This window comes from Equus przewalskii, chromosome X, assembly GCF_037783145.1.
Source record: "Equus przewalskii isolate Varuska chromosome X, EquPr2, whole genome shotgun sequence".
Classification (NCBI taxonomy): Eukaryota; Metazoa; Chordata; class Mammalia; order Perissodactyla; family Equidae; genus Equus; species Equus przewalskii.
In genome coordinates this window covers 45,370,738-45,395,931 of record NC_091863.1, presented here as the reverse complement: position 1 = coordinate 45,395,931, position 25,194 = coordinate 45,370,738, and positions in this window count along the sequence as shown.

Below are 25,194 nucleotides of genomic sequence, written 5' to 3'. Positions count from 1 at the left end.
TAGCTTCACTGGTGATTTCTATCACAGATTTAAAGAAAAATCCTTCTTAAACCTTTCCAGAAAAACCAAATAGGAGGAAACACTTCCAAAATCACTCTACAATGCCAGCATTACCCTGATACAACATCCAGTTAGGGACACTACAAGAAAAGAAAAGTATAAACCAATATTCCTGAGATATATATAGTTGCAAAAATTCTCAAGAAATATTAGCAAATTGAATTCAGGAACACAGGTCATGAATTATACACCATGACCAAGTGAGATTTATCTCTGGGATTCAACAATGGTTCAACATACACAAATGAATAAATGTGATACACCACATTAACAGAATGAAAGATAAAAATCACATGATCATCATATTAGGTTGAAAACTGCATTTGACAAAATACAGCAACCTTTAATGATGAAATCTCACAATAGATTGGATATAAAAGAAATACACCTAAGCCTAATAAAGGTTATATATGACAAACACACAGTTAACATTATACTCAAAAATTATACTGAAAAATTGAAAGCGTTCCCTCTAAGATCGGGTACAAGACAAGGATGCTCAAGTACACCATGTTTATTCAACAGAGTACGGGAAGTGTTTGCTAGAGAAATTTGGCACAACAAAAGAAAAAGGCATCCATATCACAAAGAGAGAAATAAAATTTTCGTTATCTGCTGGTGATATTTTGCATATAGAAAATACCAAAGACAATCAAAAAACTACTGGAGTTAATCAACAAATTTAACAAATTTGAAGGATATAAAATCAATGTGCTGATATCAGTTGCGTTTCTATACACTAGTAATGAAATGTCTGAGAAAAAATAAGACTATCTCATTTATAATAGCACAAAAAATGTCTAGGAATAAATGTAACCAAGGAAATGAAAGATCTATACAAAGAAAACTATAAGATTTTGTTGAAAGAAACTGAAGAAGGCACAAACAAATAGAAAAGTCATCTTGCGTTCATGGATCAGAAAAATTAATATTGTTAAAATGTCCATACTACTGAAATCCATCTACAGATTCAATGCAATCCCTATTAAAATTTCAATGTCATATTCACAGATATAGAAGAACAGTCCTAAAATTTGTATGGAACCACATAAGACTCCGACTAGCCAAAGGAATCCTGAGAAAGAACAAAACTGGAGGCATCACAATTCCTGATTAAAAACTACACTACAAAACTACAGTACACAACAAAGTAACTATACTACAAAGTACACTAACAGTATGGCACTAGCCTAAAAATAGACACATACACCAGTGGAACAGAGTAGAGAGCATAGAATTAATCCACAGTATATGTTGTCAACTAATATTAGACAAAGGTACCAAGAGCACTCAATGGTGAAAAGTTAGTCTCTTCAACAAATTGTACTGGGAAAACTATAAACACATGCAGAACAATGAAATTGGACCCCTATCTTACACCACTCACAAAATTAATTTGAAATGGATCAGACTTAAGCATAATATTAATACCATAAAACTCCTAGAAGAAAACATGGGTAAGAAGCTCCTCGACTTTGAACTTGGCAATGAGCTTTTAGATATGACATCAGAAGCACAAACAACCAAAGCAAAAATCAGTGAGTGAAACTGCATCAAACATAAAAGCTTCTGCACAGCGAAAGTGATTAATAAAATGAGAAGAATGGGATAAGGCCTACAGAATGGGAGGAAAGTTTTGCAAACTATATATCAGATAAGTGGTTAATATCCAAAATATATAAAGAACTCATACAACTCAATAGCAACGAAAAAATCTGATTTAAAAATGAGCAGAAAAAGTAAATAGACATTTTTCCAAAGAAGACATCCAAGTGGTTAACAAGACATGAAAAGATGCTCAATATAACTAACAATTAGGGAATTGCAAATCAAAACCACAATGAGATATAGTTTGATACCTGTTAGAACGGCTATCATCAGGATGGCAAACAATAACAAGGGTGTCCAAAGTTGTGGATAAAAAGGAACACTTGTACACTGTTGATGAGAATGTAAGTTGGTTCAGCTAATATGGAAAACAATATGGATGTTCCTCAAAAATTTAAAAATAGATCTACCATATGATTGAGCAATTCCAATTCTGGGTATATATCCAAGGAAATGAAAACAGGGTATTGAAGAGATATATACACTCCCATGTTTATTGCAGCACTATTCACAGTAGCCAAGACTGGAAACAACCTAAGTGCCCATAAACAGATGAATGGATAATGAAGGTGTGGTATATATATATATACAATGGAATATTATTCAGTCATGAGAAAGAATGACATCCTGCTGTTTGGAACAACATGAATGGACCTTGAGGACATTAGCAAAGTGAGATATTTCAGACAGGTAAGACAAATACTTTATGATATCAGTGGCTATCATATTACAATGTATAAATATATCAAATAAATATTGGGCCTGCTTATTCTTAATATTGTCTCTGTAGCACCAAATCCCTCAAATCATAATCTTTATTATTTTTGTATGTTTGAGTTGCGTATTGTCTTCATGGCCACTAAGATTTGAGATCCTCCAGGATCTTTCTCTTTCACGAGGTGGAGCTTATTTATAGAGTTGGAACATTGACTACACGCTATACGAATTAGGTGACTGATAACATCTTTTGAAAACCAAATTGAATTTTGACATGTATTTAAAACTGTGACAGAACATCAAATGTTCCTTCTTTTGTATCATTGTTAAAGAAGTAGACTATTTTTTATTAAATAAATAAAAAATAAATTTATTAAATAAATAATAAAAAATGAACATAAGGCTGCATATATATTTTTGGATTAGTGTTTTCATGTTCTTTGGATAAATATCCAGTAGTGTGATAACTGCATCATATGGTAGTTCTATATTTAATTTTTTGAGGAATATCCATACTGTGTTCCATAGTGACTGCACCAGTTTGCATCCCCACCAGCAGTGTATGAGGGTTCCCTTTCCTCCATACTCTCTCCAACACTTGTTGTTTCTTGTCTTGTTAATATACCATTCTGACCGGCATGAAGGGATATTGCGGTTGTGATTTGCATTTCCCTAAGAATTAGTTATGTTGAATATCTTTTCCTGTGTCTATCAGCCATCTGTATATATTCTTTGGAAAAATGTCTGTTCAGATCCTCTGCTCATTTTTTAATTGGGTTGTTTGTTTCTTTGTTGCTGAGTTGTATAAGTTCTTTATGTATTTTGGATATTAACCCTTGTCAGATATATGATTTGCAAATATTTTCTCCCAGTTGGTGTGTTGTCTTTTCATTGTGTTCTTGGTTCCTTTGCTTTTCAGAAGCTCTTTAGTCTGATGTAATTCCATTTGTTTCTTTTTTCTTTTTTTTAAGAGATTGGCACCTGAGCTAACATCTGTTGCCAATCTTTTTTTTCTTCTCCCCAGAGCCCCCCAGGATGGAGTTGTATATTGTAGTTGTAGGTCCTTCTGGTTGTGCTATGGGGAATGCCACCTCAGCATGGCCTGATGAGTGGTGCCATGTCCATGCCCAGGATCCAAACTGGCAAAATCCTGGGCTGCCAAAGTACAGCATGTGAATTCAACCACTTGGCCATGGGGCCAGCCCCCTGTTTGTTTTTTCTTTTGTTTCCCTTGCCTGAAGAAATATATGAAAAAATACATTGCTGGAGAGTGATGTCAGCAACATGTCAGAGTGAGCTCTCCCCTTAGACTCTCCTCTAAGATAAAATGAAAAGGACATTCATACACCAACAGACAACATTCACATAACACAAAAGTTGTCTGAGAGACCCACGCAGCCATATATCTGAAGGTGGAGATGCTGGATCCCCCAGAGGAAGTGGAAGGAGGTAAGGGGAATCATCTCTGCCTCCAGAATGGCAGCAACCCCGGGACTGCACACAGCTCTGAGAGAAAGGGGGAGGGGCATCCCTCCACAGGAACACCATCACCCTCCAAGTTCCCTCACAACCCATGGGAAAACCCCACACAGAGGTAACTAAGATATTGCAGCATTGCCTTCATCAAGCTAGCACCTCAGGAGAGCAGATAGTGAGGGCCAAGTGGGACTGGCCCTGGGATTGCACAGGCAAAAGAAAGTGCCCCTACACTCACCCCAGCACTCCAGTTCACCCAGTCAACCAGAGTGCTACACAGAAAAGCAGCCATCATGTGTAACAAGGCAGCCATGGATCATGGCAGTCTCAGAATACACAGCTCCTGACCCTCACCCGGTGGTGGCAGGTGGAAGCTGTGACCAGATACTATCACTATGTAGAGGCACAAATACACATCATCAAGCAGTATGAAAAAATATATTAAATCCCAAGACCAGAAGGAAAATGACAAGTACCCAGAAATAAATTCTGAAGGCACATAAATTTATAATCTAAATGAGAGAATTCAAAATAACTATCATAAAAAACCTCAATGAGTTATGAGAAAGTACAAATGGTTCAATGAAATCAGGAGCTTATTCACAAAAGAGACTGAAACTATAAAGAATAACCAATTAGAAATATTGGAGATAGTAAACACAATGGGTGAGATAAAGAAAAATCTGGACTCCCTAAACAATAGAGCTGATATTATGGAGGACTGAATTAGCAATTTAGAGAACAGAAATATAGAAAGGCTTCAGATGGAGGACGAGAGAGAAATAAGTCTAAAAAGAAATGAAGAAATTCTCTGAGAAATATCTGACTCTATTAGGAAATGCAACAAAAGGCTTATGGGTATTACAGAGGGAGAAGAGAAGGATAATGGAGCACAAAGCTTGTTTAAAGAAATAATAGCTGAGAACTTCCCAAACCTGGGGAAGGAGCTGGAAATGCAAGTGAAAGAAGCCAATATATCTTCTAACTATAACAATGTAAAAAGACCTTATCCAAGGCACATAGTACTAAAGCTGGCAAAAGTCAGTGACAAAGAAAAAATACTAAATGTAGCAAGGCAGAGCAAGGTTCCTTCAGCAATACTAAAGGAACCCCTCTCAGGCTTTCAGCATATTTCTCAGCAGAAACCTTACAAGCTAAGAGAGAGTGGAATGATATATTCAAAATTCTTGAAATACAAAAACTTTCGTCCAAGTATACTCTATCCAGTGAAAATATCCTTCAGATATGATGGAGAAATTAAAACCTTCCCAGATAAGCAAAAACGAAGGAAGTTCATCACCACAAGACACCCCCTAAATCTTCAAGAAGGCCCTCATACCTGAAAAGAAAGAAAAGGTCGACAAATCCCTAAGCAAGGAGATACATAGGTAGGCAAAATCAGAAAATGGAAGCTCTTATCAGAACAGGTTAGTAAACACTAAATTATAACATTAAAAATAAAGGGAAGGAAAATATAAAAAATAAATATAATCTCATCATTTTAATCACAAACTCACAACACAAGATGGAATAAGATGTGATAATGGTAACTTAGAAGATGAAGAGAATGGGGATGGAATTGGCTTAGTCTAAAGAAATAAGAGGCTATCCGAAAATGGATTATTTCATGTACAAGATTTTTTATACAAATCTGATAATAACCACTAAACAAATAATTAGAACATGTGTACAAATGATAAATAAGGAGAAAACTAAGAAATCCATCAGGGGAAACTACCCAACTGAATTGGTAGTCTAAAATACATAGACTGAGAAACAAAGGAAATGCAGAAGAACCAGAAAATAAGCACAAGGGGTGAAGGGGTGCATTTATATGGTGACTGACAAATAATAATATACAACTGAAACTTCACAACGTTATAAACTATTATGACCTCGATGAAAGAAAATTTGTTGCTAAGACCGATGTCAAATTGCATACTGCCTATATTTTCTTCTAGAAGTTTTTGGATTCAGGTCTTACATTCAAGTCTTTAATCCACTTTCAGTTAATTTTTGTGTATGTTGTAAGCTAGTGGTCTATTTTCATTCTTTTGCATGTGGTTGTCCAGTTTTTCCAACACAGTTTATTGAAAAGATTTTCCTTTCTCCATTGTATGTTCTTGGCTCCATTGTTGAAGATGAGCTGTCCATACATGTGTGGATTTGTTTCTGGGCTCTAAATTCTGTTCCATTGATCTGTGTGTCTGTTTCTCTGCCAGTGTCATGCTGTTTTTACTACTATAGCTTTGTAGTATATTTTGAAATCAGGGCATGTGATATGTCCAGCTTCGTTCTTTTTTTTCTCAGGATTGAATTGACTATTCAGGATGTTTTGTTGTTCTGTATACATTTTGGGATTCTTTGTTCTATTTCTGTGAAAAATTTTGAGATTGCATAGAATCTGTAGATTCCTTTAGGTAATATGGACATGTTAACTATGTTTATTCCATGAGCATGGAATATCTTTCCATTTCTTTATGTCTTCTTCAATTTCTTTCAACAATTTCTTAGATTTTTCAGTGTACAAATCTTCCATCTCCTTGGTCAAATTTTTTCCCAAGTATTTTATGTTTTTGTTGCAATTGTAAGTGGGGTTGTATTCCTTATTTCTCTTTCTGCTAGTTCGTTGTTACTGTATAGAAATGCAGCTGATTTTTGTATGTTTTGTACCCTGCAACATTACTGTATCCAATTATTTCTAATGTTTTTTTGGTATATTCTTTAGGATTTTATATATATAAATTCGTGTCATCTGCAAATAGTGACAGTTTCATTTCTTTCTTTCCAATTTTCATACTGTTTATTTGATTTTTTTCTTGCCTAATTGCTCTATCTAGGACTTCCAATATTGTGTTGAATGAGTGGTGATTTCAGGTACCCTTGTCTTATTCTTTCTATTAGAAGCATAACTTTCAGCTTTTCACCATTGACTATGTTAGCTGTGCGTTTGTTGTATATGGCCCTTATTATGTTGAGATATTTTCCATCTATACCCATTTTATTGAGAGTTTTTATCACAAATTGGTGTCAAATCTTGTCAAATGCTTTCTCTGCATCTATTGAGATGATCATGTGATTCTTGTTTTCCATTTTGTTAATGTGATGTATGATGTTGATTGATTTTCAGATGTTGAACCATCCTCACATCCCTAGAATAAGTCCCACTTGATCATGGTGTATGATCTTTGTAATATATTGTTGTATTCATTTTGCTAGTACTTTGTTGAGGATTTTTGCATTGATATTCATCAGTGATATTGGCCTGTCATTTTCTTTTTTTGTGTTGTCCTTGTCTGGTTTTAGTATCAGGATAATCTCAGCCTTGCAGAATGGTTTAATAAGTGTCTCCTTCTCTCCAAATTTTTGGAAGTCTTTGAGAAATATATGTATTTAATATTCTTTGAATTTTTGGTAGAATCCACCAGAGAAATCATCAAGACAATTTGTTTTGGGGGAGGTTTTTGATTACTGTTTCAATCTCCTTACTAGTGATTGGTCTATTCAGATTCTCTATTTATTCTTGATCCACTTTTGGAAGATTGTATGATGCTAAGAATTTATGCATTTCTTCTAGGTTGTCTAGTTTGTTGGTGTATAGTATTCTCATAATTCTTTGTATTTCTGTGACATCCATTATAATTTTTCTTCCTTAATTTCTGATTTTACTTATTTGTCCTTTGTCTCTTTTTCTTAGTGAGTCTAGATAAAGGTTTGTCAAGTTTGTGTATCTTTTCACAGAACCACCTCTTAGTTTCATTGGTCCTTTCTATTGTGCTCTGAATCTCTATTTCATTTATTTCCATCCTGATTTTTATTACTTCCTTCCTTCTAATAACAGGACTTCATTTGTTTTTCTTTTTCTAGTACCTTGAGTGTAATGTTAGAATGTTTGTTTGAGATATTTCTCGTTTCATGAGGTAGGCCTGTACTACTATAAACTTCCCTGTTGATACCAGTTTTGCTGCATCCCATAGGTTTTGGTATGTTGTCTTTTCATTTTCATTCATCTACAGGTATTTTTTGATTTCTCCTTTGATTTTTTCATTGATCCAATAGTTATTCAGTAACATGTTGTCTACTCTCCACGTATTTGTGACTTTTCCAGATTTCTTCTTGTAGTTGATTTCTAGTTTCATACTGTTGTGGTTGGAAAAGATGCTTGATATCATTTCAATCTTCTTAAATTTACTGAGACTTCTTTTCTAACATATGGTCTATCTTTGAGAATGTTCCCTGCGAACTTGAGTAGAATGTGTTTTCTCTTACTTTTGGATGGAATGTTCTATATATACCTTTTAAGTCTATGTGGTCTAATGTTTCATTTAAGGCTGTTGTTTCCTTACTGACTTTCTATCTAAATTATCTATCCATTGTTGTAAGTGGGTTTTTAATGTCCACTGCTGTTGTATTATTGTTAATTTCTCCCTTTAGATGTGGTAATAATTGCTCTGTGTGCTTTGGTGCTCGTATTTTAGGTGCATATATTAATAAGTGCTATATTTTACTTATTTATTTATTTATTTATTTGAGGAAGATTAACCCTCAGCTAACATCTACCACTAATCTTCCTCTTTTTGCTGAAGAAGATTGGCCCTGAGCTAACGTCTCTGCCCATCTTCCTCTACTTTATAAGTGTGACACCTGCCACAACATTGCCTGATAAGCAGCATGCAGGTCCATGCCCAGGATCCAAACTGACAAGCCCTGGGCCACCAAAGCAGAGTGTGAACTCAACTGCTACACCACCAGGCTGACCCAAGTGTTATATTTTCTTAGTGATTGTCCCCTTTATCATTGTATAATGTCCATCCTTGTTCTTTTTTGGCCTCAGATCTATTTTATCATATAAATATGTCTACCCTTGCTTTCCTTTTGTTGCCATTTGATTGGAGTATCATCTTTCACCCTTTCCCTCTAAGCCCATGTTTGTCTTTAGAGCTGAGATGGGTCACCAGAGGCAGTATATTGTTGAGTCTTATTTTTTAATCCATCGAACTGCTCTGTGTCTTTTGATTGGTGAATTCAATCCATTTATATGTAAAGTGAATATTGATATATGAGGGCTTCATACTGCCATTTTATCTCTTGTTTTCTGGTTGTTCTATATTTCCATTGTTTATTTTTCCTTGCGTTTCTGTCTGCAATTTCAGTTTGGTTTTTTTCTGTGATGTGTTTCCCAGTTTCCTCTTTTTTATGTTTTGTGATTCTGCTCTAAATTTTGTTTTGTGGTTACCATGAGGTTCATATAAAAAGTCTCATATATAAGATAGTCCATTTTCTGCTGATAACATCTATCTTCATTTGCCTATGCAGATTCTGTCTTTTGTTCTTCCTCCTCTGGTTTTGCTGTCACAACCTCTACCTTTTTGTGTTACAAGTTTGTCACCAAATTGAAGTGGTTACAATTATTTTTAATGCTTCCTTTCCCCTTTACCCTTTATGTTATGGTTAAGTGCATACTATCTTATTCTGATACAGAGTTGTAATTTTCTGATTAGCACTTTGATCAAAGATTTGTGTACCTTTTCCTTTTCATTTCAGGTAGTAGAGCTCCTTTCAACGTTTCTTTTAAGAAGATCTAGTGGTCATGAACTACCTCAGCTTTGGTTTATCTGGGAAAGCCTTCAACTTTACTGGATAGAGCATTCTTTGCTGACAATTTTTATCTTTCAATATTTTGAATACTTCATTTCACTCTTCTGGCCTGTAGACTTTCTCCTGAGAAATCCACTGATAGCTTAATAGGGGTTCTTTTGTAGGTTATTATTTTATTTTCTCTGGTCACCCTTAATATTCTTTCTTTTTCATTCACTTTGGACAGTTTTAATGAAATGTGCCTTGGGGAAGATCTTTTAGTATTGAGATAATTAGGTGTTCTACTAGCGTCATGTACTTGTATATTCAGTTCTTTCCCCAGACATGGGAAGTTCTCAGCTACTATTTCTTAAAATAATCTCTGTGCTCCCTTCTCTCTCTTCTTCTTCTTCTGAGATATCCATTACCCTTATGTGGCCGCTTATAATGTAGTCAGATATTTCTCATAGAATTTCTATATTTTGAAAGTATTTCAGTTCTCTCTCCTCTTCCACCTGCATCATTTCTTAGTTTCTATCTTAAAGCTCACTAATTCTCTCTTCTACATAATCTTCTCTATTTCTAATGCTTTATAATGCAATCTTCACTTCATTTATTAATTTCTTCAGCTCCAGAATTTCTGTTTGCTTCTCCTTTATTGAGTTTCAATCTCTTTCATAAATTATTTCTTCTGATCATTGATTTTGTTCCTGAGCTTCTTAAACTGCCTTTCTAAGTTTTCTTGTTGGTATTTGAGCTTCTTCACAACACCTCTTTTGAATTCTTTATCAGATCACAATCTCATAACTTTATGTGTGGTTTCTGGATAATTGATTTCTTTTTGTGATGCCATATTACTGTGGCTCTTTGTGGTGCTTGTTGAGTTACTCCTCTGAGGGTTCTTTTGTTGTAGCAAACACAATTTTTATTTAGGTATAGCTTTGTTTTGACTCAAACCTTTCAACCACTTGGAGATTAGGAATCCTCCTTTTCTTTTTCAGTAGATGGCACTATATTGCTAGTTTTTTATTTCTTACCTGAACTCCCTCTGGCTATATTTGAGGATCTGCACTTTCCATTCTTCACTGCCTCTATTTGGGGCCCCACTGGTACTCTTGTCATTGGTACCTGTGCCTCTTGTGGTCACTGATACCTTACTGTTGCTGCTGTTGCTGTGGTCACTAGCTTTGCTGCTGGTGGCACAGGGATGGCTGTCATCTCAGCCACATCTGGGATCACCTGGGTTTGGACCTTTGCTGCAGTGGTGGAGGGAAGGTAATTGTGGGAAGAAAGTTGGGCTTTTAAGGCACCAGCTCAGCTGTTTCTTGTTACCTTATGGCCACAGGCACCCCTGTGGTTGGGATGTAGGAGTTTTGTGCATACCTCCATTCCTGCTTCCTGGCTTCAAGCTGCAGCTTGGGGATCCAGAATCATGGGATTCCAACTCTGCTGCTACTTGTACTTCCTGTGGCCACAGGTGCCACCATGGCTGGCTGGCTGGGATTGCATTCGTGTCTTTGCTGCTGCCCATCAAATTCTCTGAGCCTGGGGATGGCTAGCTCAGCTTCCATGGCCAGGAATCCAGGATCCTGGGCTCTGCTTCTGCTGTTTTCCTCTTTACCTTCCTGTATGTATTCCAACCCGCTCACCTTTGTGTGTACTGATTGTGGATCTCTCTGGCATCCTCGTGTGTTCTCCAATGTAGCCTTTGTTGAGTTTTTCTTGCTGTAGACTGGAAGGGAGAAACAAAGGGGTTCTCACATGACACCATGATGATGATGTTTCCTGTGACCCTTTTTAATGTCAAGTGGCCATGGAAAAAAACAACAGCAACAACAAAATGTTTAACTACAGAATGATGATACTTTTCTTGAAACTCTAATAGAAGACATAACAACAGAAAACACTAAGAGAAATGATTTTAAAAAATTAAAATATTTCTACTATGAAAGATGAACCAAAGAAGAGGGGAGAAACAAAATGAGGAATTTTATTTTCTCAGTAGATGTTGCAAACTAAGGATTACTCTCTATACAGCATTGAAAAAATATTGTGCCACACCAAAGGAGCAAAGAATATGAACCAATAATTCATTCAATAGGAATTATGAAAATGTATAAGGATCATAAATAATCATACACATTTTTTAACATGAAAAAATTGTTTTCGTAATTTCAGACCTAATTTCATTAAAATCAAAGAGGAACAGTCCTCCTCAATACATTGCTGGAGATGTTGCAAATTTTCACGATGTATTCGGTAGGAAATTGTCAATATATTAAGAAACATTCAAATATTATTGCCTTCTAAATAGAGAACCTCACTCTTCAGATTGCTCCAGGAAAATATGTGATTGTAGCCATTCAAAACTGCATTGTCTAAAGAGTGAGAGAGGAAACATATCAAGCAGTTAAAAAAGCATGCATAAAGGAATGGTAATAAATGATGGAGGAGTTGGTTTGTGCAGAGGAACTCCAATAAGGTCAGAGTTGCTGGAGCATACCTTTGAAATAGAAGTATCAAGAGATGAGGTGGGAGAGGCAGACAGGAACCAGATTATGTAAAACCTTCTGGGCCATGGTAAGGAGTTTGAATCTTACCCCAAGGGTCATATTGATTGGGAGCCTTTGATGAAGAGTGACAGTATCCAATTTGAAGTATAGAAAAATAACTCTGGCTGTTGTGTGGAGAAGAGGTTAGAGATTTGCAAGATCAGAGACAAGGAGATCATTTAGGATGCTTCTGCAACAATACTTTGAGTGATGATCGAAAGCCTCATCTCTAGCAATGACAGGAACAAGGCAAAAAAAGAGGATGCAGATTCAAAAAGCATTTAGTAAATTGAATTGATAGGACCTTGTGATAAATTGGATGTGAGAGTTGGAAATAGATAGGAGGAGTCAGGGAGGATCCCAAGGTTTCTATATTGGAAGACTTGGGAACTATTGGTAACATCAATTGGGATAATGAATGTCAAAGGAGATGCAATTTTCTGGGGACAAAACTTTCTTTCAGGAATAAAAGGTATATTTCACTGATAAGTTTTCCCACATTTATGTTTTCCACCTCCATGCAGCCTATGATGACTTTTCCAGTAAATCTCTTCTGAATCATTTTGTGAATCATTCCAGTAACTCCTCAGAATAATCCAATTAAGTAGATTTTACACATCCAAAGGATTGCTTTAAAAATACTAATTCATTCCATCATTTCTGGGTTTTCTATGTCCGAATTTGTGTCAAGGCATTTTTCACAAATCTTTTATTCCCCTTCTCTATTAAACATCTTTTTTTTTAAGTTTTTCTTTTAAGATTTTTAAAAAATTTTGTTCCTTTTTCTCCCCAAAGCCCCCCGGTGCATAGTTGTATATTCTTCGTTGTGGGTTCTTTTAGTTGTGGCATGTGGGACGCTGCCTCAGCGTGGTTTGATGAGCAGTGCCATGTCCGTGCCCAGGATTCAAACCAATGAAACACTGGGCCACCTGCAGTGGAGCGTGTGAACTTAACCACTCAGCCACAGGGCCAGCCCCTCTATTAAACATCTTAATTTACCAAAGTCATAATTAGTAGACTTTATTTATTATTTGACATCTTGTTTTGGCTAATTCTTTTGCACTTTCAATACAAAAGCTCTACCTGCTTTTTTTCCCCACTGAGAAACAATGAAGACTTCTTTCTTTTCTTTTTAAAATTCCAACATGCCAATCTCCATTCCTGCAGCTCCAGTCACAAATTTTAAGACTTTGAACTCATCTTTCTCCACTTTCGTCATGTACTTTAACTTCCAACAGTTCCCTGGTGTATTTAGCCTTATAGCTGTACAGGAAGTCTTCCGTTAATGAATGTGCTTTGTTTGTTAATCAAAATATCATTGAAACATCCCAAAACATTTCCTTTATAAGGAGTCTCTTCAATAGTAATCAAGTCCCCAGGTCAAACAACAAAGACTATGTAAGCAGTTAAGTAGCTTAAGAAGTACAGTGTGATCCAATTCCTGAATCTCCTTAGAAATCCTGAACTTTAGCTCCCTCTGAGGCTTGAAACTCTCTAGAGTCACTCTGAGATGTATCGCAGATGCTGCTTCACACAAAATGAGTAGTCCTGAGGACTAGTGATAGCTTGATTATTTTTTAAAAGTAATGCAGACACATAACAAGACAAATATTGTATAATTCAACTTATATGTGGTACCTAGAGCAGTCGAATTCATAGAAACAGAAAGTAGAATGTTGATTGCCAAGGGCCGGGGGAAGGGGAGAATGAGGAGTTGTTTAATGGATATAGAGTTTCAGTTTTGCAAGAAGACAAGAGTTCTGGAGATTTGGCTGCACAACAACGTGAATGTATTTCACAGTACTGAACTGTGCACTTGAAAATGGTTAATATAATAAATTTTATGTAATGAATATTTTATCACAGTTGAAAAAATTATTCCTGTCAAAAAGAATACATACAAAAGTTTAAAATTTAAAATACAAAAGGCTATACAGTGAAAATAGGACTGCTTTCCAAGTTGTCCTCCAATTTCCATCCTCAGAGGCAAATAATGCTACCAGTATTGTGATGACTAATTAGATAATATAAATAAACATGTTTAGAACATAGCCTGGATGATAGTAATGTTCAGTACTACTATTGTGATGATGATGTCGTTACATAACTTTCAGAGATATTTTGTGCATATACAAATATATATTTTTTGAAAAATCTTAAGAAATCATACATGCTGATGGTACCTATAGTTTGATGCCTTTTTAATTGCTGCAGAACATTCCATTGTGTGGAAGAGCTAAGATTTATTTCACCAGTCCCTAATTGATATACATTTGTGTTGCTTCCAGTCTTTTGTTACTATATTAGTATCCTTCCTGATGCATGTATCTTTGCACACGTGTTCAGTTCCTGTCCTAGCCAATAAGACAGTGCAAAGATACATGCATCAGGAAGGATACTAATATAGTTTTCTTTAAGAAGGATGCACACAGCAACTGATTGGCTAGAGTGTTTTTTCAAGGGAGCAACAAAATAATGTAATGTGTGATTATTGAAAAACTCTCATATAAGCCCTATAAACTTCTAAATCCTGAACTCCTTTGTGACTCAAGGTTTAATTTATCAAAAAAGGAAGTTTGAAAGATGGCAGGTCAGGATTTCCTATGAGTCCTATAGCAGTACAGGGAAGGACTTCAGGACTTATAAGGACAAGTAAAGATTCAAGTGATAGTAAGTGTCAAGAGCAGTGACGGTCTTTTTGGTATGAATGTGGGGCAGTAAGTTTGGACTGGGATATCTAATAAGTGTAACAGCCCCCAGCTTGGTACATATATCATTTTTGGTGTTTCTTGAATATGTTAAGCTTATTCTCACTTCAAAGTCTTTGCATTTGCTATTACCCCTGTCTGGAATGCTCTTTCTTCAGAGATTGTCATAGCTCATGTAGGGTCCTGCTTAGATCTGCTGAAGTAACCTCTTGTAACTCTCAAACCCATTTAAATTACTTTATTTTTCTTTCCAGAACTTATCACTATTTGAAATTATACTATGTTTATTATATTATATTGTTTATTGTATGGCTTTATTTCTAGATGCCAGATGCATAAGGGAAGAGAGTTTTACTCACTGCCGGATTCCCAGTGCCAGACACATAGTAGCAGATTATACAAATTATTGAAAAGATGTCAGAATATTGCAACATCCCCTCCTCCCACACTCAACATTAGTAAAAGTATCTTACTATTGTCATGTGAGTCATTTTAATGTCATTTGACTTTCCCCCCAAAGATATAAAGAATTTGGAATCTTTCTGACTTCTTAAATTAAAAGATGAAAAGGTTTGTAAGTCTACCTCTTACTGATTGTGTGACTTTGGGCAGTTTCTTTGAGCATCTATTTCCTCATTTATTTATCTTTTTATTGAGATTATAGTTTACAACCTTATGAAATTTCAGTTGTACATTATTGTTTGTTAGTCATGTTGTAGGTGCACCACTTTACCCTTTGTGCCCACCCTTCACCCCCTTTCCCCTGGTAGCCACTAATCTGTTCTTTTTGTCTACATGTTTAACTTCCACGTATGATGGAGTCGTTCAGAGATTGTCTTTCTCTATCTGGCTTATTTCACTTCACATAATACCCTCAAGGTCCATCCCTGTTGTTGCGAATGGTACTATTTTATCCTTCTTTATGGCTGAGTAGTATTCCATCATATATATATATGCCACATCTTCTTTATCCAATCATCACTTGGTGGGCACTTAGGTTGCTTACACGTCTTGGCTATTGTAAATAATGCTGCAATGAACATAGGGGTGAATGGGACCTTTGGAATTGCTGATTTCAAGAACTTTGGATAGACAGCCAGTAGCAGGATGGCTGGGTCATATGGTATTACTATTTTTAACTTTTTGCAAAACCTCCATACTGTTTTCTGTAGTGGCTGCACCAGTTTGCATTCCCACCAGCAGTGTATGAGGGTTCCTTTTCTCCACAACCTCTCCAACATTTGTCACTTTTTGTTTTGGTTATTTTTGCCATTCTAATGGGTGTAAGGTGATATCTTAGTGTAGTTTTGATTTGCATTTCCCTGATGATCAGTGATGATGAACATCTTTTCATGTGCCTATTGGTCATCCATATATTTTCTTTGGAGAAATGTCTGTTCATGTCCCCTGCCCATTTTTTGATTGGGTTGTTTGAATTTTTTGTTGTTGAGTTGTGTGAGTTCTTTATATATTATGGAGATTAACCCTTTTTCAGATATATGACTTGCAAATATTTTTTCCCAATTACTGTGTTGTTTTTTGTTTCAATCCTGTTTTCCCGTGCGTTGAAGAAGCTATTTAGTCTGACGAAGTCACATTTGTTTATTCTTTCTATTGTTTCCCTTGTCTGAGAATACATGGTGTCCGAAAAGATCCTTTTAATATTGATGTCAAAGAGGGTACTGCCTATATTTTCTTTAAGAAACCTCATGGTTTCAGGTCTTACCTTTAGGTCTTTGATCCATTTTGAGTTTATTTTTGTGACTGGTGAAAAAGAATGGTCAATTTTCATTCTTTTACATGTGGTTTTCCAGTTTTCCCAGTACCATTTCTTGAAAAGACTTTCTTTTCTCCGTTGTATGCCCTCATCTCCTTTGTTGAAGATTAGCTGTGCATAGATGTGTGGTTTTATTTCCGGGCTTTCAATTCTGTTCCATTGATCTGTGCAACTCTTTTTGTAGCAGTACTAAGCTGTTTTGATTACTGTAGCTTTATAGTATGTTTTGAAGTCACAGAGTGTGATGCCTCCAGCTGAGTTCTTTTCTCTCAGGATCGCTTTAGCAATTCAGCGTCTTTTGTTGCCCAATTTGAATTTTAGGATTCCTCGTTCTATTTCTGTAAAGAATGTCATTGGGATTCTGATTGGGATAGCGTTTAATCTGTAGATTGCTTTAGGTAGTATGGAAATTTTAACTATGTTTATTCTTCCAATCTCTGTGCATGGAATCTCTTTCCATCTCTTTATGTCATCATCAATTTCTTTCAGGAAAGTCTTGCCATTTTCCTTGTATAGATCTTTCACTTCTTTATTTAAATTCACCCCAAGGTATTTTATTCTTTTTGTTGTCATTGTGAATGGTATTGTGTTCTTGAGTTCTTTTTCTGTGAGTTCATTGTTAGAGTATAGAAATGCTACTGATTTATGTAAGTTAATTTTATACTTTGCAACTTTTCTGTAGTTGTTATTTCTAATAATTTTCCAGTGGATTCTTTGAGGTTTTCTATATATGAGGTCATATCGTCTGCAAACAGAGAGAGTTTCACTTCTTCCCTCCCTATTTAGATTCCTTTTATTCCTTTCTCTTGCCTAATTGTTCTGGCCTAAACCTGCAGTGCTATGTTGAATAAGAGTGGTGATAGAGGGCATCCTTGTCTCATTCTTGTTCTCATGGGGGTGGCACTCAGGTTTATGCCTGTTGAGTATGATGTTGGCTGTGGGTTTGCCGTATAAGGCCTTTATTATCTTGAGGTAATTTCCTTCTATCCCATTTTGTTAAGAGTTTTTATCCTAAATGGCTGTTGGATCTTGTCAAATGCTTTCTCTGCAACTATTGAGATGATCATATGGCTTTTATTCCTCAATTTGTTGATGTGATGTATCACCTTCATTGATTTGCAGATGTGGAACCATCCCTGTGTCCCTGGCATGAAACCCACTTGATCATGATGTATGATCCTTTTGATGTCTTACTGAATTCGTGTTGCAGAAATTTTGTTGAGAATTTTTGCACCTATGTTCATCAGCAATATTGGACTATAGTTCTCCTTTTGCGCTGTCCCTGTCAGGCTTCAGTATCAGAGTGATGTTGGCCTTGCAGAATGTGTTAGGAAGTGTTGCATCCTCCCTAATCTTTTGGAATAGCTTGAAAAGTATAGGCATGAAATCCCCCCTGAAAGTTTGGTAGAATTCCCCAGGAAAGCCGTCTTGTCCCGGTGTTTTATTCTTTCGGATGCTTTTGATTGCTGTTTCAATCTCTTTCCTTGTGATTGGCCTGTTCGTATTGTCTGTTTCTTCTTGACTTAGCTTTGGGAGGTTGTAAGAGTCTGAGAATTTATCCATTTCCTCTAGGTTATCCATTTTGTTGGCATATAGTTTTCCATAGTATTCCCTTATAATCTGTTGTATTTCTGTGGAGTCTGTTGTTATTTCTCCTCTTTCATTTCTGATTTTGTTTATTTGAGCTTTCTCTCTTTTTTCTTTGTATGTCTGGCTAGGGGTTTGTCAATTTTATTTATCTTCTCAAAGAACCAGCTCTTTGTTTCATTGATCCTTTCTACTGCCTTTGTTGTTTCAATAGCATTTATTTCTGATGTGATTTTTATTATTTCTCTCCTTCTGCTGACTTTGCTCTTTGTTTGTTCTTCCTTTTCTAATTCAGTTAAGTGTAATTTGAGATTGCTTATTTCAGATTTTTCTTGTTTGTTAAGGTTTGCCTATATTGCAATGAATTTCCCTCTTAACACGGCTTTTGCTGTATCCCATATTAGTTGTTATGGCATGTTCTTATTTTCATTTGTCTCCAGATATTTTTTGATTTCTTCTTTAATTTCTTCAATGATCCACTGCTTGTGCAATAGCATATTGTTTAGTCTCCACATCTTTGTCCCTTTCTCAGCTTTTTTCTCATAATTAATTTCTAGCTTTATAGCATTATGATTGCAGAAGATGCTTGTTATTATTTCAATTTTTTAAAATTTGTAGAGGCTTGCCTTGTTTCCCAACATATCGTCTACCCTTGAGAATGTTCCATGTGCACTTGAGAAGAATGTGTATTCTGCTGTTTTTGGATGGAATGTTCTATATATGTCTATTATGTTCAACTGTTTTAGCTTTTAGTTTAATTCCACTCTTTCCTTGTTGATTTTCTGTCTGGAAGATCTGTCCAATGATGTAAGTGGGGTTTTGAGGTCCCCTACTATTATTCTGTTATTTTTGATATCTTCTTTTAGGTTTTTAATAGTTGCTTTACCACTTTTGGTGCTCCTGTGTTGGGTGCATAGATATTTATATATTATTTTCTCTAGATGTAGTGTCCCTTTGAGCGTTATATATTGCCCCTTTTTGTCTCTCTTTACCTGCCTTATCTTGAAATGTACTTTGTCTAATATAAGTATTGCAACACCTGCTTTCTGTTCTTTGCCATTAGCTTGGAGTATCATCCTCCACCCCTTCACTCTGAGCCTGTATTTGTCATTGGAGCTGAGATGTGTTTCCAGGAGGCAACAAATTGTTGCATCTTGTTCTTTAATCCATCTTGCCACTCTGTGTCTTGTTATTGGAGAGTTCAATCTGTTTACATTGAGGGTGATTATTGATGTATGAGGCCTTAATGCTGTCATTCTCTCACTCATTTTCTGGTTTTCCTGCATTTCCTTTGTTTCTTGTCCTGTGTTTTTTGGTCTACCCATTAATTTCTACAGTTTCTTATGCTGTGTTTCTTAGTTTTTTCCTTATTTAATTTTTGTGTCTCTGAACTGCTTTTTAGTTTAGTGGCTACCCTGAGGTTTGCATTCAGAATCTCATGCATAACATAGTCCATTTTTCTGATGGCCTCTTATTTCCTTAGTCTAAACTAATTCAGCTCCTTTCCTCCTCCCTTTCTAACTTATTATTCTCATATCTTTTTCCAACCTGTGTTGTGAGTTTGTGGTTAAATAGACAAGATTGTCTTTGTTTTTGGTGTTTTCCTTCCTTAGGCTAATGTTATAGTTGAATATTTGCTGGCCTATTCTGATTCTATCTGTCTCTTTACTCTGTGTTTTGTGATCCCGTTCTCCCTTTTTCCTTTTTTCAGGTATGAGGGCTTTCCTCAGCATTTCTTGTGGGGGGGCGGGTCTCATGGCTATGAAGTCCCTTAGCTTTTGTTTGTCTGGGAAAGATTTAATTTCTCTCCCATATCTGAAGGATATTTTTGCTGGATAGCGTATTCTTGGCTAAAAATTTTTATCTTTTAAAGTTTTGAATATGTCATTCCATTCTCTCCTCTCTTGTAAGGTTTCTGCAGAGAAATCTGCTGAAAGTCTGATAGGGGTTGCTAGTGATTATTTTCTTCTGCCTTGCTGTCCTGAGTATTCTTTGTCATTAATTTTTGCCAGTTTTACTACTATATGCCTTGCAGTAGATCTTTTTACATTGACAAATGCAGATCTGAAAGCTTCCTCCACACACATTTCTCTCTCATTCCCTATATTTGGGAAGTTCTCTGCTATTATTTCTTCAAGCATGCTTTCTGCTCTATTCCCCTCCTCTTCACTTTCTTGGATACCTATAATTCTTATGCTGCATTTCCTGATTGAGTCAGATATTTCTCAGAGACTTTCTTAATTTATTTTTAGTCTCAGTCCTCTCTCCTTGTCTGTCTTGAGAAATTCAACATGTCTGTCTTTGATTATGCTGATTCATTCCTTTATGGTGTCCACATGAGCATTCAGGGAATCTGTATTTTGTTTTCTATCTTCCATTGTGTCTTTCATCTGTAGTATTTCTGATTGATTCTTCTTTATTGTTTTAATCTCTTTTGTGAAGCAACTCCTGAACTCGTTGAATTGTTTCTATATATTTTCTTTTACCTCATTGAGCTTTTTGACAATACCTATTCAGAATTCATTGTCATTTTGTTTACTTATTTCTGCACCCCCAGGACTGAATTCTGGGTGCTTGTCATTTTCTCTCTGGTATCGAGGTTTGATGAATTGCCTGATGCTGGAACTATGAGGTTTTCCCATTGTGGCATTATTCGTTCACAGTTACAGCCTATCACCACTGGGTGGGGTTCTAGAGCCTCATGTTCTGAGCCCTCTGCCTTCAGCTGAGATGGCACTGTGCAGGTGGGGGAGTTTCTCTTATGTGCATTCTGTAGTTTCCTGATCAGCTCTTGCTATCTGGTCTCCTGGGGTCTTGGCTTGATGAGGTCACCCCTTGTGAAAGCTTTCATTCTGTTAGAGGGCTTCCCTCTAGGCTGCAAGGGCGCTAGGGTGTCCTGGGTGATCCTGTGGACATGTGACCACTCCCCTACTCCTTCTCTCATGGAGCCTCCCACGGCAGTGATCCCAGTCTTTAGGGGAGGGAGTGAAGTTCCCTTTTACCACATTCCAGCTTCTCTGATGGGGGCTCCAGCCTCTCTGCCCTCTGTCATTTGGCTGTGTGACTCTGAGGATTCCTGTGATATTAGGACACTTTCTGTTGGAATATGGTTGTTCCTTTTTGTTGTATATTGGAGGGAGGAGAGTCCTGGGCAAGCTCACTTCACTATGCCTTTGATGGCACTCTATTTTCTCAATATTAAACGGGAATAACAGCACCTATTTGCAAGATTGCTGCAAGGATTAAATTAAATAAGTAATATAAAGCATCTAATTCTGTGCCTCACATATGGTAGGTTGTCAGTACATGTAAGTTCTCCTTCCTGCCTATAGACACTTGAGTCTGGGCTCCCAACCTGAAGGAACTCCATTTTCTAGAAACAGAAAACCTCTGACCTTTTCTCTGTTTTTGAGGAAGATTGGCCCCAAGATAACAACCATTACCAATCTTCCTCTCTTTGCTTGAGAAAAATCATCACTGAGCTAAGATCTGAGCCAATCTTCCTCTGTTTTATGTGGGATGCCTTCATAGCATATCTTGATGAGTGGTGCTAGGTCTGTACCTGGGATCCAAACCAGTGAACCCCAGGCCACTGAAACAGAGCATGCAAACTTAACCACTATGCCACTGGGCAAGCCCAGGGAAACTCTGACCTTTGAACTGTTATGCTTGTTAGAGGTCACAATAGAGGCAGAAGTGCTGAGACCTCCAGATGGATTTGTGTTTCCCCTTTTAAAAAGTCATTGTTCTTCCCCTTTTAAAAAGTCATTATATTTGTGTGAACTGATATAATTACAGTTTTACTCAGTTACATGATGTACCTAGACAAACATCATGTCTCAGTGTTTCAGAGACCCTGAAGGACAGATAGTTAGGCAAGTTCTTATGCTGCAGTTGAATGTTTAGTTTGGAAATTGTAAGTTTGCTCCTGAACACAGAAAGAAGGCACAACGGCCTGTCTAGAAGCCATAGCCCAATTTCTGCTTTCTGTCCATGCTCCAAACTGCAGCTTCAGAGTCTTTTTTCAAACTACTGATTTGGAAGAACCTCATAGCTTCAGAATGTAATCAAGTCAGTATTCAAAAACAAAGCTTTTTTGGGAAAATATCATTGTTTGAGGATGCAATTTGGATGCTGACTACCACCTGAGAAATTATAGGTTCTTTTTGCAGACTCACTTTTAAAGTTGCTGCTTAGCCTCCCCACATGTCACTGATTGGATAAAATCAAAATTCTGTTGGAGTGTGCTACAAGGAAAAAGAGCAGATTCTTCAAAGAAAACCTACTTCATCCTGAGCTTTCGAGCTTGGCCACAACTTACCCTACTAAGTGCCCTGTTTCTTGCTAATGATCATATTTATGAGCCAGATGAGTCATGTATTACTTGGGACTCCTAGGTGCAAGAAAAAGAAGGAGATTCAGTCTGTTTTAAACAGAAAATAAAGTTATTACACAGGCCACAGAACCTCTGAAATAGAGATTTAAAGCTGGAGGCTACAAATGTAGCCAAAACTAGGTGTAATTCTACCTCCACTAGGCATAATCACTGCAAAACACACTGGTAAAACTAACTCCTTAGAGGCTTCCTCTGTGACTGCAATCACAGCAGCCTCCAAAATTTCAATGTCTAAGTTCCACCATACTTGCCAATAATAACTGCTGTATGGCAGCTCTGTTTCCACACTACTTTCTTCCAAATTCAAAGGCTGAAACGGGTACATCTGATTGATAGAAACTGGATCACATTTCCTGGGAAGTGAGAGTAGGATTCAGTTTTTTTATTGTGGTAAAATAAACATAACAAAATTTATTACTTTTAATCTTTTTGAATGTACAATTTGGGGCATTAGGTACATTCATGTTGTGCAACCATCAGCAGTATCCATCTCTGTAACTTTTCTTAATTAAGACTTTATTGAGGATGGTGTCAAGGCAGCAAGGAAGCAGACTCTGAACTCACCCACTCCGATAGACACAACAAATTTACAGCTACTCTTGGAACAATTAAACCTGAGAGAGGATTGAAAACTGGATAAAAAGAACCACCACAACATGGGGCAGTGTTCACTAAGGTTAAAGAAGCAAATATTCCTTTCTGAGGAGAAAAAAATGCCACCTTCTAGCCACAGTGTTTCACAGACAGCCAGGAGCAATCTTAAGGTATGAAGTGGTCCAAGGAGGAATGGGTGATCTGAGCAGGGGAGCACCACTACGATAAGCAGCCTTTGGACTCAGCACAACTGAGACAAGTGTCATAATATCTGGCTTTACTGGCTATTAAGAAAAATGGTGAGTACCCCCAGAAGAGCTATCAAATATAAGAGAAAGAAAAGCCTGCTCTTAACGGGGCTGCACACAAATGCACAGATATGGGAAAGCAACACAAAATCAACAGAAAGAAAGTACACAGAGCTTTGGTGAAAAGAGACTCACTTGACACACTCTGGGTGCATCTTAGTGATAGGTGAGATCTCCCTAGGCTAGGACCACCTGTCCAGGGACAGAGACATTGGCAGCAGCCATTATTGTGACCTAGTACAGGTGTACTGACTCAGAGGCCAGCAGACACCATGGGAGTTCTTCCCCTGGCCTGTTATCCCAGGGGTCTGCCCCATCCACTATTTCACTGATTACATCTAGTTTAGCCATGGAGGGAGCCCACCCTAGGGACTGGAACTACCCAACAGCAAGCCCTAGGGCAACTTGTGGGCCAGCAGAGGTGAGGTGTCTGGAACCTCTGCATCCAGGCAACTGGGTCTGCCTTTGTGGGGTAGGGCATGTGTTAGAGATGGGCCTACATTGGTGGAATGTGTGGGACCTCTGCAGTGGGGGAACTTGGTTTGTTTCAGTGGGTTGGAGTATATGCATGAGGCAGGACTGTGTTGATGGGATATGTGGCCCTGTGGATTGTGGGGCTTGTCAGCTGAAGAAGATTTCTGCTTCTCAAACAGCCACATAGAAGATTGGCCTCCTGTCCAAAGACTGAAACAATTGGGTGCTCCCAGGCATGGGGCTGGCCCCCTCTCAGCTGCAATCCTGAGAGAGGTGACAAAAGCCTTGTAGACTGGAGGTCTACGGCAATGCTAAGTCCATGATCCTATCAATAAGGCACACTGGGGACCTACTCACTTAACAGAAAAACTGCAACATTAATGTGCAATGAGACCATGCAGCCAATTGTGCTGGGACTCCCCACACCTGATAAAGTGACTGAAGGGACCATAGCAGACACACACAGCTGAGCATTATAATTTTCCAGCAAGGGGGGAAGCCTGGCCTTCCAGGGCAAGTGCAGCAAGGGCAACCCTGCCACAACAGGACACACATAGCCCACAGAGGGGATACTCCTGAAACATGTGGAACTGGTGATGAGAGGGAAGCACACTGCTGGGCCTCATAAGGCATCTCTTACATAAGATCACTTCTCCAAGATTGGGAGATGTGGCTCACTTACCTAATATATAGATATAAGCACAGATAAAAAGGAAAAATGAGGAGACAATGGAATATGTTCCAAGTAATGGAACAGAACAAAACCTCAGAAAAAGAATTAAATGAAACAGAGGTGAACAATCTATGTGATGAAGAGTACAAACTAATAGTCATAAGGATGTTCACTGATCTTGGGAGAAGAATGGATGAACTCAGTGAAAAGTTCAACAAAGAATAAGGAAATATAAAAAAGAGCCAATCAAAAATGAAGAATACAACATTAGAAATGTAAAACTCACTAGAGGGACTCAATAGCTGAGTAGTTGATGCAGAAGGACAGATTAGCAAGCTGGATGAAAAACTAGGGGAAATCACCCAAGGTGAACAGATAAAAAGCAAAAGAATTAGAAAGAAGGAGGACTCTGGGACAACATCAAATGCACTAACATCCATATTATAGGCATACAAGAAGGAGAAGAGAGAGAGAAAGGGGCATAGAATCTATTTCTAGAAATAACAGCTGAAAACTTTCCTAACCTAAGGAAAGACATCCAAGTATAGGAAGCACAGAGAGCACCAAACAAGATAAACCCAAAGAGGCCCACACCAAGACACATTACAATTAAAATGTCAAGGATAAAAGATAAAGAGAGGATCTTAAAAGCTGCAAAAGAAAGGCAACAATTTACATACAAAGGAA